This window comes from Salarias fasciatus, chromosome 8 (genome assembly GCF_902148845.1).
Source record: "Salarias fasciatus chromosome 8, fSalaFa1.1, whole genome shotgun sequence".
Taxonomy (NCBI): domain Eukaryota; kingdom Metazoa; phylum Chordata; class Actinopteri; order Blenniiformes; family Blenniidae; genus Salarias; species Salarias fasciatus.
Window position 1 is genome coordinate 19,024,764 of NC_043752.1, and position 19,143 is coordinate 19,043,906.

General features: G+C 44.9%; 1 pseudogene; it reads left to right on the plus strand.

The window, feature by feature from the left end:
- Positions 1-625: 625 nt before the first annotated feature.
- On the plus strand, positions 626-15,402 carry LOC115393816 (cilia- and flagella-associated protein 20 pseudogene; annotated as a pseudogene).
- Positions 15,403-19,143: the final 3,741 nt, after the last annotated feature.

Consider the following 19,143-nt stretch of genomic DNA (forward strand, 5'->3'; position numbering starts at 1 on the left):
TTGTGAGATGATATGTTCAGCATCAAATTATATATATAAATACATAATCATAAATACAAAATAAATTAATGACATAATAAATAAAATGCAGTCTAGAGTCTAAATTATCCTCTTTGCAAAGAGGACAATCTACAGGGCATGAGACACGGATTCAGATAGGCTTCTTGAAGGTTGATAAACATGCTTTATTGTGCCAACTTGCTGAAGGAGGCGTTGTTGTCCTTCGTGTACTGGATGGCGAGGGCACGGAGAACGCGGTGGTTTGTCTGGGTACCAGTGAGGAAGTAGGAGATGGTCCGCAAGAAAACGGTTACCATCACCGCACATGGCAATGGTGTTGAGTGGATCCTGTTCATGGCTGATGATCTGCTCAGCTGGCGATGGTGGAATCTTCTTCCAGACACTGAACCCCAAGACCTTGGCCCGCTCAGACTGCCACTGAGTATCAACTGGGTTGAAGATCAGTGGTGGGGCCGGAGTGAAGCCAGTCTCCGTGCAGTCAGCAGAAGCTGAAGGTGAAGGGTTGGCTGCAGCAGACGCTGCTGGTGGTGGTGGTGGTGTGGCTGGAGGGCTGGCGGAACCCTGCGACTTGGGAGAACTGTGGGACCTTAGTTGCCGCTTAGCCATGAGGTAGGGCTTTATCCTCATGGCATTCACCAGTTGCTTCAGCCCCTTCAGCCGGAACGTTCCCTTTGGACGAACCTGAACAACAAAAAACTATGTTTAGAACATGGTGACTAAGTACATACATGTATAAGACATACGGCTGAGTCAATTCAAGTAAATGTATAAAGTACCAGATTGTAATGCCTCAAATAATTTTTATTATAAATTAGAACATGTAGAAGGCTTAGCTCTTCGATTTCGTGAGATCCTGTCCAACCAGGTGCCAACTTGTCACCCTTGCGCTGCATTCGCCGGGCGTTGTTGACAAGCCCAAGGTCTCCAACCTTGTAACTGGGAGGCTGGTGGTGGGCATCGAAGTAGGCCTTCTGCTTCTGCTGGGCGCTGTTGATGTTGTCCGTAGTTTCTTGGTGAAGGCCGAAGAGCTTGAAGGCAGAGGCTATCCTGCCCGTTGTTCACGCCGCCTTAAGACATCTAGTTCTAGATGATGTCTATGGTCTTGACACATAATGACACAGTGCTTCCCGGCGCCCTGTCTGGATTCGCCTCCTCCGCAGCTCCTGGAACAAAGTGTCACGGGTGCGGGTAGGAAGGACCCAGGCGCAGGCAGAGTTGAAAAGGGTCTTTATTTCCGGAAACTCAGGTGGTCAGGAACTCGGGAAACTCAAAAAGGCTGTAACAAAGCTGAGGTGCAGGCAGGGACACGGACGCACGCAGACAGACGCACAAGGAGCCGACAAGACACACCAGGAGCGCGGGACTTAAATACAGGGCAGGGCAGGTGCAGCACATTAGGGAGATAACGAGACAGACCAGACGGGAGAACAAGAGGAGCAGGAAGGTGACCAGGCAGGAGACCATGAGGGCAGACCAACACAAAACAGGACCCAAGCGCCCCCACATGGGTGCAGGGGCACAGGGCGTGACACAAACAGTGAAACTGAAAAACTGAGAACACGTGGACCGTGACCTTGGCCGAGCAGCTTGGGGCTAGCCAGCTGCGGTGATGATCGAAGGGATATTATATCCACAATGACATTCAGTACGACTGTGTAGCTTCAATGAATGAAACGCTTTATTTTAGAATACATTTGCCATCATCCGGGGCGCGAGAATAGCGCCTAAAAATGCCTGATGCCTGCTTATGGCATTATGTCATCCCCACGTGACTCAGACACCACAGGGAGGATCAGTGGACCGGGTTACGATTAACTGAAAAAAATAAAAGAATTCAGGAATCAAAATTAACGCGACGTTTGTCTTTGTTACATATGATTTATATTGTGTTTCATGTACGCAATTAGAGTTTGAGGTCTAAGCCGACAGGAGAAATACATATCAACTTAGAAAGAAAAGCAGACACAATCAGAAACATGGAAAAGAGAAACACCTACAAGTCTGTATGATTTGTGGAGTGCAGCTGGAAGACAGTCGCTGTCCAGACTCTTTAAATGTGTAATAACGACCATGACTGTCAACTGCAGAGGGTGGAGGGTGGCCTTTCTCCACAGGACCACTGGGATTCTGGTTCATCTGATTGTCTTCTCTCCTTCCTGTGTAACTTTGTCTTCCACAGTTGATGTAGTCGGTATGAATTGAAATGGAATCATGTCTGCAACAAACCCTCAGGGTGAGCCTGCAGAGAGGGGCCACTCCTCTTCCTCCTCTCCACACCCAAATGGTCCAGGATCTTGAGAAATCGAGGAGGATTGTTGGAGTTGTATTTTGTGTGTCCTGTGTGGATATTAAAGCTGCTAAGTGAGGAAATGCATACTTCACTTCTCCACCTGCATTGATGAAGCCTGCCTTCTCATGACGCTGAGTTCTTTGGGGATGGAGGCTGAAGCAGGGCTTTGGTGGCCTGCAAGACTCTCTCTGGTGTCAGGCAGAGTGCCGTAGGATCTGGTTCCTTCAGTGGTGTTGATGAACGGGGTGAGATCCTCCCCTCGGAGTGTCGCCTCTCAGGGTCCTCACTTTCAATCGGTGCACATGTTTTTCAAATACCGTCATTTTCATTGAATAACTATCATTGTTTATAGCAGCCGCCAGGTTTTCTTTTGGCATTTTTGGTTTGCATCACTGGTTTCACTCTTTGCAACCGAGCGTCATTGCCTGACTGTTGGCTGCCACTGCGTGTATTTTCACAGGTGGTGGTGAACATAGATCCTGCCCCGAGTGGGAAAAATATGCTGAAGAGAAATTCTGCAATGATAGAATGAAGAAAGATTAGGGAACAGACCATTATTAGAGTAACGGTTACCCGATGTACGCCCCCGTCTGAGGCTAACATTAATGAAATGAAAGGCAAGGACAAATACAATTTCCACTGAAATTTTGAAGTTTTTGTTGTAGTGGTAATAAAAATTGATAAGCTCTCCAGACTTCTTGCTAGGAAGGAAGTCTTTTTGAATGCAGAAGAAGTTCTTTCCATATTTTCTTTGTTCTTTGAAATTGTTTTATGTCTTCTGCCCAAAATGTTAATCAGATTGAGGAGAGGCTTCTCCACCTCTAGGGCTTTTTCGGTATCGTTATACACTTGCATGGAGCATGTTGGAAGACATCCGTCCTCTGTGGATCCACCATGCTGCTGGCAGCTCTCCGTAAATTAGAAGGTCATAGTCCCTGACTCCAGGCGTCCACATGAGCTCCTCGGCCTACATCTGTAAAGTTGGTGGAGGCCGTGGCAGCAGGTTGGGAGTCTTGGCTTGATAACGTGGTCCCACTCTGATTGTGGCCTGGTTCCAGCTCCTCTGTGGGCTGAACAGGTCGTCCATGTCGAGGGATATTTGAATGTGGCTTGTTGACACTACGTGGCGTCACGGGCAAGTTTCTGTTGGCGTTAGCCTTACTCTTACTGTCAGTGTTTCAACATACTTTTCTCTCCCTGCCCTTTTTGATCATCTTTTCTGATGGAATTCTTAACCGAGGCCAACCTCCTCATCTTTGCTCTTTCATGCTTCCTGCGCTGTACGGTGGTTTCTGTAGCAAGCCACAGTCCAGTCCTCCTCCAAATAGCTCTTGTAATGTCCACATGACAAACCTCTAAAAATGAAGCATGGAATCAAGTGTGTTTGCACTTCCCCAGAAAAAACAGCACGTTTTGTCATGTCTTGAACTGGAGTGGTCTTCAGACTGAAAACATGAAAATGGTGTTTGACAGAGGCAGGACACTTGGAAGCAGGCGGGGAAACAGGACCAGGAATCTAGCAGACAGGCGGGGATACAGAAAACTCAGGTCTCATGAGCGGAACAGACGGTACCTCCTGCCTCCCCAAAGGCCATCTAGCAGAGAGAGATCGGGGAATCGGCCGCCAGGAAGCCGCCGTTGGGCAAGGCCGGGAAGGCTGAGAGGAGCAGTGAGACGCCGTGGCCGGTGGCGAAGCGTGGGCAGGGCAACCCACAGTCAGTGCCGCCAGAGGAGAAGCTCGAGGCGGAAGCAGTACCACTGTCGCTGTCAACGGGACTGAAGGGCCGGAACCAGTGGTGCTGAAGACCAAAGGCTGCGCCGGGGGCCAAGGGCCGAACATCCAGGGGCGAGCAGCACCGCTGAGGCCAAGGCTGGGAGCTCTGGGACCAACCAGGTATGACACCAGGGGCGGGTGGAGCACCGCCACTGTTGGGATGAAGTCTTAGGCGGGAGGCACGCTGCTTCAGAAAACTCACTGCCCGCTGGGTCCAGTGGTGGTTGGTTCCTTCTGTCACGGTGCACAGGTGGAAGGACCCAAGCGCAGGCAGCCAGATGGATCACGACTCTCACACTTATCCTGACACTCATTTTGAGCTTGTCAGCTCTGCTAAATGTACCAGTTGCAGTTTACCTTCATGTGTTTAATAATTACATGTGAAACTCCAATCAGAGGCTCACATCCTTTTTTTTTTTTTTTTTTTTTTTTTTTGAAATGGCAGCTTTTTTTGTTTCCATCAATCAGTATGTGTTGTTGGATAAAAGTAAATGGAGATGGCACAGCAAAATTTCAAGCCTCGCCCAAAAAACCTCCACTGTCAGCTTGAGCAACTCACTGAAATGATGCTGAAGAAGCTATAAATCTCTTTCAAATCAAAGTGCATGTTGACATTGTTTCTGCAAAGACCTCCTCTGCTAAAGTAAAACGGTGCAGAATTAGAGGATTTTCCCCAAAAAAGATCAGGCGAGGATTCCAAGGTGCCATTTTGGCCACAAGTTGGCACCATCTGTGCCATCTACATTTTCTCATGTGAAACATAATATTCCATTTCTAGGTGACTAATGGTGATGAGTCGAGCTGGATCCTACCATTTTTGGCATATTTTTGAAAATTCAACTACACACACATGCACGGACACTCATATCTTATGTGCTTCATTTCAAACAAAAAACACACTAAGCAACTACATTTTCAACACAAACATTTATTTATACTAAATATAAATGCTTTGCAATTACTTGCTCGATTGTTCTGTTTGGTGGAGGCAGAAGTAGCTTCAACAGCAGCGGGGCATCTTTGCTCCTCATGTTCGTGGTACCGAAGTTTTTTATGTTGGCATGACAGAGTTTGCACATAGTGTGGCTCTTGTCTAGTTCAAGTCCACCCTCAACTTTGAAGAAGCTGAAATTTTTCCATACATTAAAGGTCCCATATTATGCTAAGTTCCAGCAAGTTCCAATGTGTCTCAGAGGTCCAATACCAGTCTATTTGATGTTTGTTGCCTAAAAATCCAGTTTTTTTCCTGGACTTCAGCCAGCCTGAAGTCCCCTCTCCTGAGCTCTGCTGAGAACAGGCCGTTTCTGGTCTGTAGCTTTACATTCTAATGAGCTGCTCTGACCACGCCTCCTCCACACCATATATGGGAGAGGGCGTGGCTCTCGCTCGCGTACCACGCTGTAATGTTGACACACGCAGACTCTGTGGTTCAGCCGTACCAATTTGAGCCAGAGTCTGACCCAGAAGGAGAGGCCCCTGAAGGAATCCAAACTCTGCGGCTGCAGCAGGACGTTTCTGAATGGTAAGTTCTCGATATTATGTGTCCCTGATATTTTTCTTTTTACTTTGTTTGTGTGTGTTGTTGCACAGATTGTGAAAAGCTGATAGTTGTCTCTCATGACTGTATTCTTGCAGCCTACGGAGAAAAGGTATGTCGTCAGAGGACTGTTACAAGCCTCCGCTGTCTGCTGACAAAGTAGGCCAGAAAAAATTTTGTTTTGTGATGTTTAGAGCAGCGTCGTTTGTCATAACAGCTCCCTGCCGTTTCTTTTTCACATTATTATGTACTAATTTAGCATAAATATGCCTATATCAATAATCTTTTAGTCAGTTTTCATAATTGGAGTCAGTGCAGTGTTCTGTAAGCTACACTGTTCTCCATGTCCACATTAGTCACATGCTATAAATTAGATATTTCTTGCACTTGAAGTGGTTAGGCTCAGGTTACTTCTGATCCACCTCTGCTTGTCCACTCATTTTTTGTTGAAATGTTCACTTTTCTCATTGGATAGGTGCACCTGTGGAAACTGCTACCATCCCCACAGAAGCTGAGAATATCTGCTGTTTGGAGATACCACAGGTAGCTTCATCTATACCCAAACTGAAAATAATTTGTCTTGATTAGCCTACATGTTACATTTACAGTACAAAATACAGTACATACATTTACCTTCTGTAATTCCCTGTAGGTTACCAGACGGCTGCGGGAGGTGGAGGAGCAGCCGTCCTGTATGGTGGACCATCCTGGGTTGGAGCCTGTTTACCTCAATGTGTACTCTCTGCAGAAAGCCTGCCAAATGTATGGTGCTGACGATGGTCCTTCACGGCTGAGAGGAATACACCAGTATGTTATGCTTTGTATCTAAATCAAAGATGTAGTCTTGCTTTGGTTCAGTGAGCATAATCTTACATTTGTAAGAAAACGTGATGAATGTGATTTTGCTTCTTTTAAAACTCCACATTTCTTCCAAAAGCCGTTGATCTGTACATCATTCATGTAATCAGAGTCACTTCTGTAGACAAGCATTTATTGACATCACACACTTTACATACAACCCGTTACACGGGGCCAGCCAAGCAGGCAGTGCACGAAAGAAAAAAAAAAAGTAATACACACCATACAAAAGTATTTCAAAGACTAAATACCCTCTCCAATTGTTTGCAGTCGTTTCAGGTATTTGGCATATCGCAGCTTTGTGAGCTGGTGCTGGGGTTTCCTGGGACGCAGAATCCGGGTCGTCATTCCAGCCTGTGTAGTCCTTCGCATCCGCTCACAGTTTCCTGATGCTGAAGGTCACTACGTGGGATTTAAACTTGGCCTTGACTGAACCGGGACACATGACTGGCAGTGACCTCCTCTGTGTCAGGCTGCTCGAACTGTGCAGTCAGGTCCGCTGGAACGGGGAAGGCCAGGACTGCCTCTGTGTATGGAGCCGGATCCTTGAAGACTTCGTCAAAAATGAGGTCCATCATCGCAGCAACATACCCTGTTTTATAACAGACATGCACAAAGAAACTGCTGTTTTTGTAATTTCACAATGACAGTTTTTTTCCTAAAAATGTCCTTGTTTTTGGCACTTTATCTAATTCATTGTTTTCACAAGGTTGTTTTTGGTGTGTGGAAAGTTGTTCCCAAAACGTGTTTCGTTTGGAAAAAATTAATAAAAGAATTTGACACTTACGGAATGTTGGCTCTGTCTTTAGTTGTTTTGCTCTGCATTCTCCCCTCATGGCCTTTGGAAAGTGGACCTTGAAGAGGGGCACACCTTCGTTTGTTTTGGCTTGTGGCCTGTTGGCATTTTCATTATAATACATGGCAGCCAGGTAGAGTCTGGAAGTACAGGAAAGAGAAAATCAAAGACGTTAACGCTGACAGACACCTTTCGCTAGACACTCGCACAATTTCTATGTAACCACAGTTTAGTTTACCTGCACAACATCCCAAGAAATAGACCACATTCTTCGGGGCAAACTGAAGGATGACGCTGTGAAAAGCCTCCAAAGATGAAGTCTGGTGGTGGGGGCTAAGTTTTGCCACATCCTTCAGAGTCCTTTAATTTATCAGAAGCTTCTCCAACTTGTAGAAGGCAGGAGTTGCTACAAATGTAAAAAAACAACAAAAAAAGTTATATATATGTTAAGTACAATACAGTGAAAATGTGTTGTAACAGTATTTATGATTTTCTAAACGTTATAGAATCACTAGGTGAGGTTGCCTTTATACAAAACATATGATCACTAATTACTAATAAAGACAAGTAATGTAATACTGTCTTAGTCCATCCATTAAAATACCTGCTGAAATCCATTTGTTTTTGTCTCTTGTCTGTCGCAGTTCATGGAGGCACACTGGATAGAGAGAATCCTCGTGTGTGAATGTTTTGCACATGGTTCAGGATCGAGGTCCACTTTGCTGCTCTCTCTGGCCCAGTGGCTGATGTCGCTGCAGTCCAGTATATGTGGTTATTGATGCTTTTCTTCCACTTCTGGAGTTTGTCACAGTCTTTGAGCTTAGAGAGCTTATCCAGTTTCTTGGAGATTCCTAAAGTGCACATGAAATAAATTTCTTGAAGTAAAAACGGCCCACACTTGAGTGACATGCACATCTGAAAGTCTGTACTGTGTGGCTGGATAGGGATGTGGATGCACATGAAAACCAGGGAATATACCTTTTGCCATGTGCCAGACATCATAGTAGTGGGTGATGTTGCTCTCCCTGAGGAACTTCTGTATTTGTGGATGACGGTCAGTAACAATGCTGTCGAGAGTCACACCACGTGCACCCAGCAATGCCAGACTCCTCTTCAGGCCCTCATTCTCCGTGTGGTAGCTCCCACCAACCTCATTGCTCTGTCACCACACCACAAAATCCCCAAAATACATAGTATTAGAAAATGCATGATGGACAGTCATTTAAAAAATTAAATCGATAACCTTTTTACAATGTGGACTCTGTCCACTCACCTGAACCAACTGGATGTCCACAATGCTGTTGGTATTGAGGTCCATCATTGTGTAACTCCCAAACTGTGCAGAGTGGCCTGTTAAAAGAGAGTCGAAATCTTGACATTACCCTTAACGTTTCCATAGTTTGTACCACTCTCCGTTGAACTTCTAAAAATATCGTAAACATGTATAAAATGAACAATTTCTGTGAAATATAAAAACCTGGAGAGTCTGCCCTCATGTCGCCACCAACGATTACTTTGTCCTCCTGACTGAGCCGCTGCAGCATCACATCCTGCAATGTTTTCCAGTGATGAGTGAATTCAGGCTCAATGAAGGATCTGGCATGCCGGCGAAACGAGTCTTATTGAAATAACTGCAGCTGCATTGCCTTGAAGACCTGTTGAAAGTAGAAAAAAAACAAGGGTTTTTATAAAACAGTGATGCCTAATAACATGATCTGAATTAACTTCATAGTTAGAGCCACATTGACAAAGTCAAAGGAAATGTAGCTGTTCATCGTTGACCCGTTCAATTTGGAAGAAAGATGCTCCACTTCAGTACACATCTGCAGAAAGGTGAAGGTTCCCCGCTGGAGTGCCTCTAAGGACGGGCTGGCTTTTCCACTGTCTGTAGACTTCACAGTGGTGGCAACGCTGCTCCACAGACAGGAATGTCCCCAGCTTTCAGGTCTTCACCTCACACACCCGCGTGCACACAGGATACACAGCAAACAACTCCAAAAGGCAGCTCTCATACACTATGTATTTTTGTATCTTGTGGCTGGAAGTGGATGCTTCATCTCTGTATGAAAAAGAGATAAGTTGTGAATAATTAATCCAGTCGAGCTCTCATGAGCAGTGTACTTGGCTCAATTTCACACACACAACGCAGACATATTAGAGTAACTTACGACAAAACTGTTGACTCTGTCAATGCGACAGAGTCTGAAGGGTCATAGGTGGAGTCGTGCGCCTTTGAAGATGCCACTGAAGAGGTGCCCTGTAATGGATCTGAATCCAGCTCCTGCTCCTCGTCCAGGTCGAGACGAGATCTCTTTGAAGGTCTCTTCCCTGGTGTTGATGACAAACAAAAGGGATCTGCAGTGGATGTCCCAACACCAACATCCTGGCAGGACACAGTAGCCTGGACACCTGTGAAAACATAAATTTTTTTACTAAAGGAAGTCTTTCTATGACACATAAAGACAGTAATACATTACATTATAGGTGAATAGTATTATTGCAGGTAAATGATTACTAACTTCATAAACAGTAAATGCATCAAACTTGGCTACAGACCTTTACTTCTGACATGAGACTGTAGAGTCCTCCAGGACAGCTGTGCCTCTAGAACGGGTCTCCACTGGGTCAGTCTGGCAGGCAGCATCCCTCGATGCAGGAACATCTGTGGTTGCAGTTGATGTGCTGGCCTGTATACAGGAAACAGAGGTTACACCTGCATCTTCTCAAATACATAGTTACAACAGCAACAAATACTGCAAAAATTATGACAACAAATGCACACAACAATGAAAAGCAATATCTTATACAGAGTATTTCACTTCCAGTGTAAACTGCTTTATGTAGGCAAAGCTTGTAAATCCAGTACATGTTACATGTGCACAGCTCCATTACTTCCTGGAGTTCTGACAGCACCTTTATTTCCAGTCTTTCATGATAGGAACGTCCTATCATGAAAGACTGGAAATAAAGGTTCTGTCAGATCTCCAGGAAGTAGTGGAGCTGTGCATCTCGACCACTGTATCCTCCCTTTCACTTATTCCCTGTAATTCAACTGATCCATATGTGAGACATGAAGACGTAACATTATGTAATGATTGTGAGGAGAGAACGGCGGTAGCGAAACGACGACTGAGTAATAAAAGGGTGTTTCTGGCTCTTTCCCAGCGGCAGTAAACAAGCCCATAGGCTGAGGCTGTATGTCTGAATGCAGCCTTATCAGATACACCTCCAAGGTTAGCCTCGACTGCTGCGGTTACTATCAGGAGACAAAAACTGACGTTAGCATCTTGGTGCTAAGTAAAGGCTAATGCCTGATGAGGTGTACATTATCACCGTCAGCGTCGTCTATACATATTCCCTTACGTATATAATGCTCATTTTACATGAAATATATGTTCATACGAAGTGTTTCCTGCAGGAAAAAAGTTTGGCCGGGGGGGGGGAGCGTGTGGTGTCGCTGCTAACGCTGCTAACGCTGCCGGTGCTCGACTGCTTTTTTTATTTTACTTTCAACAGGCTATAACACTCGGAAGGACGATATAGTAAAGCAACATAACATGGTAAAACTTACAGCTTCCACGTTTGTAGCTTGGTCACGGACAGTTGGAACCGATCCATGTTTTAGCTTCAGCTTCTTGGCGAATCCAGATGTAAACTGGCCCTCGTTGTGAAAGCAGTCCGGAGTGAAATGGTGAGCACACACATACAACTTTTTAGGCGTTCTTGCGGGTGCATCGCCCTCGAAAATGAAATTGATCCACTGGGCCCTCAAACCCTCAGACAAAGGAGGCAAAAACAGACTGCGGTGCTGGCTAGTGCAGCCGACAACAGAGCAGCTGCCGGGCTTCGCATGTTCCTTCGCCATGTTTACTGAACCAGCAGCGTTTCCCGGGTTGCTGAATAAACAGTGTGGGCGGTGTTACCAACCCCGAGGAGCGCTTTGGGTTTATGACGTCATAAACCAGGGAATTTCAAAACGGAGCGTTTGAGCACACATTTTCAGAAAGGTGGAGCAAGCAAGAGAAGGAGAGAATGGATTTTTCTCATTTTGGGGGGGTTTGTGCACAGGCTCAGGACGCATATTACTGTTACAAAACCATTGTAAAGTGGATTTTGCATAATATGGGACCTTTAACTTTCACTCCGGGAGGGGCAGGGTGGCTCTCGCGCTCGGCCATCCTTCATGTGCTCCCGTCAAGTGTCCTCTGGGTGACAACGCGCTGCACAAGTTCCACCTTTTCTTTCCACCTATTTCACGTTTAAATAATCAGAATTTGGACGTTTATGAAACAATTGAAAATCGCCCAGGCCTGAATCGAGATGCATCTAAGAATCAATCTTTTCCCCCACCACTAATGGCAACGTTTCCATTTGAATATTTAGATTCTCATGACAAGTTGAAAGACTCAGCATCCACTCCTGAGATGACTGCAGTTTCTTCGCAGTCTCTCGTCAGTCTCTCGTCATCCATTGTCGCTTGTGAAGTGATGCTCTAATAAGCACTCTGATCCTGTGTCGCAGCAGACATGTCATTACATTGTCTGATTTGACTTGAATTAAATTAATCTTAAATATAACCTGAAACCTGCCTCCTCCTACTTATTTGGTGTTGTTTTAATATTCCTGATATTCCTTTTTGTTGTAAGTTGTGTTTACTTTCAAATAAGGCTCATTTAAAAAAAATAAAATTAAGGCAATAAACACAACGCAGCTTCTATTTTGCAATCAGTTTTATTTTGGAAAACACATCTACTTCCACCACCCAACTTTCTGTAATGCATATTGCTGTTTTCCAACTTTTTTCTTATTCTGTATTCATGGACATTCATTTCACATTTGGCTCTAATTATCTGTGCGATAATCAAAATCTTAATACCAGTTGAAAAATAGCTAGACTTTACCTTTTGCACATTTGGATCTCTGAGCTTTTAAGTAGAGCTACAATATGCGAAAGCATGAATGGGGAGTGTGACAAAAAGCACTTTGAAAAAGTAATCTGTTGAAAACAAGTAAACTGTGAAATAGGCTCTTTATCAGCTGATGAAAAGTTTCAGACGATGGCTCAAAAATTACAAGAAACTCTCCAAACATAACAAAACGTCTCATGTGTAGCTCCACTGTTCTTGTTAATGACTTCAAATATTCGTTGGGGCATGCTTGATGTGAGTGTTTCCAGGAGTCTGTTGGGAACACTGCCTCAAGTGGTGAAGATGGCTTCAGGAAGGGCATCAACTGTCTGGAACTGATGGTCCTGAGTAAAACATCTCCGGTGGATCTGCTTGTCATGCCAGTAACGTTGGAAGCCATCTGGACCGTCAAGGTTGATTTTTTTTCTCATCACAGACTAAATCTTTCTTCCAGCTTTCAGTGTCCCGTGTTGAAGCTCCCTGGCAAAGTCTAAACAGGCGTTTTTGTGGCGTTGAAGGAGACGAGGTCTTTGAATTAATTTTGTTTTTGAAACCCTTTTCCCACAGATGCCGTCTGATGGTTATTGCGCCGCAGTCGGCACCAGTATAAGGGCCTTAATTCGGGTCGAGGACCGCCCTGTGTCCTGACGGACAGCCGATCGGATCCTCCGGCTCAGCGCAGGTGTAATTTTTTTGGGGTCTACCACTTGACTTTTTTGGTCCATAATGCTCAGGATCTTTGAAAAACTTTAGAATGACGTCTTACTGCGTCCAACCTCAGCAGCAGTGGCACTCTGCGAGAGGCCTTGCTTATGCAGCTCGACGATCCGACCACGTTCAAAAAGAAAAAGCTTCTTGGCTTTAGCCATCAGGAGGACATGACCTTGTGAATGCCTGACAGAAAATGAGAATTTTGAGCAGATTTTGGCTTTTATAGCCTGTGGGCATAAACTTTTGATCAGCTGATTTTAAGTTTATTTGTTTTTCAATAAAAATTTTTTTCAGAGTGTTTTTTTCCACACTCCCCCTTCTTGCTTTTGCATATTGCAGCTCTGCTTAAAACCTCATTAAGATCCAAATGTGCCAAAGGTAAATTCTAGCTATTTTTCAACTGGTCTCAAGATTTCGATCAGGTCTGTATTGGTTATTTAGCCAGTGGTTCTAGGCTAAGAGACAGGGAGTTCCCTGATGTGTGGCTCCATCCAGACGGGGAAATCCAGAACAGTGACCCTTCACCCTAACTCCAGATGTCAGGGTTTTCATGCATTATCTTAATCCACTTTCCAATTCAAAGGTCCAATTCACTCGATCAAAAGTCTCTTCGGCCTCTAGACTGAGGAGCAAAGCATTGATTGGGTCTCTTGGCGTCAGTTGACTGTAGATTCAGGGTTCATCTGACAGTATCTCCTCTCTGAGGGTTGTCAGTGAAGCATGTCGGATCTGGTTTTACAACTGCTTTGATGTTTCTGCAGTCCATTTACTGTGATAGGGGTTAGTGTTTAAATATCCTGTTCAGTTTGTTACTAATGTGTTGTTTCGGGCTGAAATGAATCAGGATCTCTGATCTTTGATTCCTCGTTGTTGCTCTGCAGGCCTTAAAATTTCAGAAAACACCACTAGAAACCCAAAGAGTTTTTCTTGAAGCCACGGATGAAAAATAATAGAACTTGATGATAATTATAAAAACAAAACATCCACTGACTGAAAAAAGGACATTTGTATTTCAAAAAGAGTTGATTCTGGGGAGGTTCAGGTTTGATGACAGGAGGCTTGTTTTTGACTCTGTATTTATTGGTGGATGTGTCTCAGCAGGAAGCTGTTGGGTCCATTAATGAAACGAAATTCATGTCAATTATAGAAATATATTGTCTTGCAAATTTAGAAATGAAGGTGAAATGACATAAGTTCTGACTTGTTCCTTCTCCCTGTCCTACATGTAAACCAGACTGGCCCCGCCTTCTCGCCACTCGCTCTTCAGTAGCCGCCAGACGAGAGTGTTTCTGTGGTTTTTATGAAGGACCCTGTAATTTAAAGCATCAGTGTGAATTGATGTGGATGAAGGTCATGATTCAGATGATCACCACATACAATATTTAAAATGGGGTCACTTATGCACAGTCTGACCTCCATAACTGAATGACAGTGGTGTAACCTCATGTTATAAGCTGCTAAACCTTTGTGTTTTTACACCACTACAGCTCATTCCTGAAGCTCATCTTAAAGGAATGTCATCTGCAAACATACTGCAGTGCTACAAGTTTCAGTCATTGGTGCAACAATTTACTCTTGTGCTGGTTTTGAGCTAGAACAAATAAACACACGCACACATGGGACATGAAAACTACATTGAAACAGCTGTGTATAAAATCAGCTGTTCATATGGAGCTGTGTCACACTGGACTGTCAGAGCCTGCGCCACCAAAGCAGCACCCTGCAGGAAGATCTCACTGAAGGCCTGGCTCTGCTGAGCAGGCTGAGAGGCCACGTCAGCCTCTTTCAGCCTCGATGCCTGTGCTTCCTCCTTGAAGGAACTGCAGGCGCCGAGACGACGCAGGATGTTGAATTTCTCACCGCACCGTCCAGTTCCCGTTGAACTGCCTCCTCTCCGATGATGGAGAGTGGCGTCTGCGCCTCCTGTGAAGACCAGCGGTCTGTTGGCATTGTTGAAGTCAAGTCTCTGGTGTTGTCTGTACAGCATAGGCAGTACGCCTTTACAAATATGGGACAGAAAGGTAAAGAATGGTCACATAAAGAGAGTCACTGACAATGACATACACTCAAACGTGTTGGAGGTTGAAGGAGCAAATGTCAGCACCACCTACATAACATGTCCTGCTGATCCAAAGAAGACACTTGGCATCAAACTACCTTTTTGGTGATGATTATAAAGAACCTCAAAAAGTAAATTCAGGTGTTGGATGATAAAAATGTTCGCCGCCGGTTTCGGGCAAGCAACCATCAAAGCACAACTCGAGTAAAGCCGTTTATCTGCACCATGCCCATGAGGTTGGACGATGGTTGGAACCAGATACAGTTTAACCTGTCAGATCTCACCAGGAGGGCCTCTGGCACTGATTACACTGAGACACTGCGAGTACAGATTCATGCCAGCTGTCGCATCAGGAGAGTGTACTTCTGAGACAGACTGTACTCTGAGGATGAGCTCCAGCAGAGTTCAAACTCTATTTGTCTGTCCAGAGCCAAAAGACAAAGCAATAGACCATCACTCCCTGTTCTGTCCCACCAGAGGTGACAGAGTTCAGAAGGAAGATTTAGATCTGTGTGGATGTCATATGAAATTTAAAACTTTTTTCTTGTCATGTTTAAGCTACAAGTTTGAATCAGTCTGTCTTGTTTTCAGAATAATTTTTTTCATGGGGGGATAAAAACAGTCTGGTGTTGTCTGCTGACGAGCTGTTTGAAGACGGCGGGCTGGCTGAGAGTAGCGGTTATCTCGGACCAATCAGCAGACGGCAGCGTTGAAGCTCCTCCCTGTCATATCCGGGATGTGGAGCCTGGTGCTGCATGCGGAGGGGTTGTGAAGGAGGTCACAGCTGGTACCGGTTCTTTGGTACCATCCACAGTGGAAATGCACAGCAGCCCATTCCGACCCGTCCTGTACCGCCACACACTGACTCAGACAGCAGCACCGGTGGTGAGGAGTCTTTTTCTTTTACCTCATGCTCATTTCGGTGCAGGGGTTTTGTTGTTTTAGTTTGTTGTGTTAGTTTGGGCTGGGGACTGCTGGTAGTTACGTTATTCGTCTTTTATTTCAGGTTCAGTTTGTGTTTTAGGTAGTTTAGGGGGAGGCTCTGGGTTCGACGGCCCACTGCGTGGTTGGCCCGGCGTCTTCCCTGCTTTTGTTCCTTTTGGCCGGAGTCTCCAGCCCACTTTGTTTCTCTTTACTTTTTGTCATGCACTGCATGTGACTGATATTTATGGAAATCAGCCTCTCAACATGTGGAAAAGGAGATGCTGGACACAGATTTCATTACATTCATGGTTCCACTTCATCTGCTTCAGCATTGAAAAGCTGTGAATGCAATCTATCAACAATCCACAAGTTCATGTAGCATAATGACCACATGTGGTGAGCTACCCGAGCGACTAGCGTCTGCCAGCCTGAAAAAACTCCTGCTCACACTCTTACGCCACATCTGATGGAACTGATGTCATTTCCGTCGGCGGGCAATCTGCCAGGACACTGTACAAATAATAGCCTTTTATACAAAGTGATTTGCGGAAAAAAGAAAATCAACTACCAAAGACAGCTGTAAACGAGTCTCAGCAGTTTATTTAATCGGTTTATCGCTCCTCTTTCTCCTGCTCGGTCCTCAGACCTCCCCTGTCCTGACCAGTGCATCAGCGTACCAGAAGTCAGCAGTTAAACCACACCCAGCTCAGTGCAGCGCCGTGAACCATCAGCCCTCCTGTCATCACCGAAGCCTGAACCTCACCAGAATCCCTTCTTCGTGTCCTTCTGAATTCAGTGACATTTGACACAGTTCTGGTCTCCACAGATGGTTTACTTTGTAATTTTACTCCACATATTGTCACTAGTTTGTATCAAATGCAAAATTTGTTGAACTCTGAAGTGGTTAACTCCAAAAGTTGCTTCAAATTCTCACCAGTTCTGACCATACTTGTCATCTGCAAATAATACAAATGTCCCAATTTCATATAACTGTAAAATGTCATTGATGTACAGCATGGAGAGTTTTGGTCCTGAAACTGGGCCCTGGGGGACGCCACAGACGATATCCAGATGTTTGCAGTGACAGCCTCCCATCTTAGCCAACGGTTTCCTGCTCTCTAAATAGCTTCTCACTCAGTTCAGTACAACTCCTCTGACTCCGTACTTCTCCAGTTTATTGATTATCATTGGTAGGGCTGCACGATTATGGCCAAAATGATAATCACGGTTATTTTTGTCAATATTGTAATCACAATTATTCATCATGATTATTCATTATGTTGGGTAAAACATACTTTTTTTTTAAACAAGTCTTCAAATTGAAGATGTCTCCAGCACTTCAGCGAAGTCGGGCGAGCATGCGCACATAATTGAAGATGTTTTAATTCGAATCTAAACGACTATTTAGGACCTTGTCAATGTTGTGAACGATCGCTTTTCCTTAGAAGCGAACATATAGAAGCACCGACTAAGTATTGACAAATGTTTGACCAGACCTCTGTTCTGAAAAGAGCCGGATTATGACTTTGGAACCTGAACGCCTCACAGCTGAGCGACCGTCACCTGCTGCATTCTAACCCCTGAGAGCAACACGATGATCACTGAACAACAAGATGAAGATAAAACAGAACAGTGAACAACAACAGCTAAACCCAGAAATGAAACCGACCAGAACAATGATTCCCTCGTTCTCTCCGAGCCGCCGCTACGCCGCTCACATCCTGAACTGTCCGTCAATAACAGCTTTTCCCGTTCTGTCCGAGACGCTCAGCGTTTAAATCTTCTTTCCACCGTTACAGGAGTTGACATCTCGTCCCGTCGACTGATGTTTGAGCACGAAGGAATCGTTCAAAGCCAGCCAGTTGGTCGGTGGCTAACAGCTAAGCTAACAGCTGACTGAGACACCGCGGTGGCGTCCATCAGAAGGCTACTTTTACGGAGTGTCCCTGAAGGCAGCAGGAGCTGCACGGCTCAGGTTGTTCACTGAATCAGAGGGTTTCAGGTGTTCCACAGGTAATGAAGGCGGTTTAGGAGGAGCTGGATGCTGACAGGTTGATGGACGGAGCTACTGCCTCCGTGAAGCAGCTGCCTCAGATTCTCAAAATCATCTGGCGGGCCAGATATTACTGTTCGTGGGCCAAAAGTGGCATCGGGTGCCGACCGCTGCAGTAGATGATGCTCCTCACCTCCAGATGCCTCAACACTGTCACTGCCTGCTGCTTTCCACATTGTACTGTCCCAGTTTTTTCATTTGACACTGCCGCTGCTGCGGGGTTTGCCCGCTTGCTGTTAAGGCAGTGTAATGATGCGGCCCTAACCTTGGTCGCCCCCTGGTGGCTGGCTGACTGTTGGATTTAGAAAGTGCTTGATTTGACACGCAACAAAGCCCACTTTTTCATTTCTAAAATCACGACGATCGTCTAAATTTAATTGCGGCAGCCAAAATCATGATCAAAATTCGATTAATTGTGCAGCCCTAATCATTAAATGCTGGTTCCTTTCAAATAACTGAAAACTCCAGTTCTACTGGAAACTGGTGACTGTTACTGTTCTTGTACAGAGGCGAGACTTTGGCTGTTTCCATTTTATTGAGAAGTTTCCCTGTTTGAAGTGATTGACTGGAGATGTGAGTTGGTGCTTTAGAAATGCCCAGAATTACCTTTTTATTGCCAACATGTCAATTCCATCACAGTGAAAGTTTTTCTTTTTCATCAGTGGCTTTGAGGAATATTGAATTTGGGTTTCTTTCTGTTATCGTCTCATCACTGACTCCGTTTACATGCAATCAATATTCGGGTTAAGGTCAATACTCCGGTTTCTGAAACATTTGGAAGAACCCGTTTACATGCTTAAAGACACAGTTAATCCTGTTTACATGATCAGCGTCATCAGTCGGGATCTCCCCATCCAAACCACGGCGCACAGGCGACGTCATGACCGCATTTGCACTTCATGCCACTAGGTGTGCTGTTGGCATGTTCAACCTTATTTCACACAGACACCACAGAAGAAGAAGGGCGCTGCAGGCTCTCTCTGCATGTTGTTCGAGAGTGTTTAGCTGGCAAGGCGTGGTGATATGTTCAATGATGCGATGCACGGTTTTTTCAGTAAAACAGAAGAAATGAACAATCGTTTCCACACATTTTATTTACTTAGTAGCAGTTAAACTGTATCACAATAATAACAATAATAGTACATTTTATTTATAATGCACTTTCCATTTAAACAGAAATCTCAAGTGCCACAACCGCAGGTGGTTCCTGTAC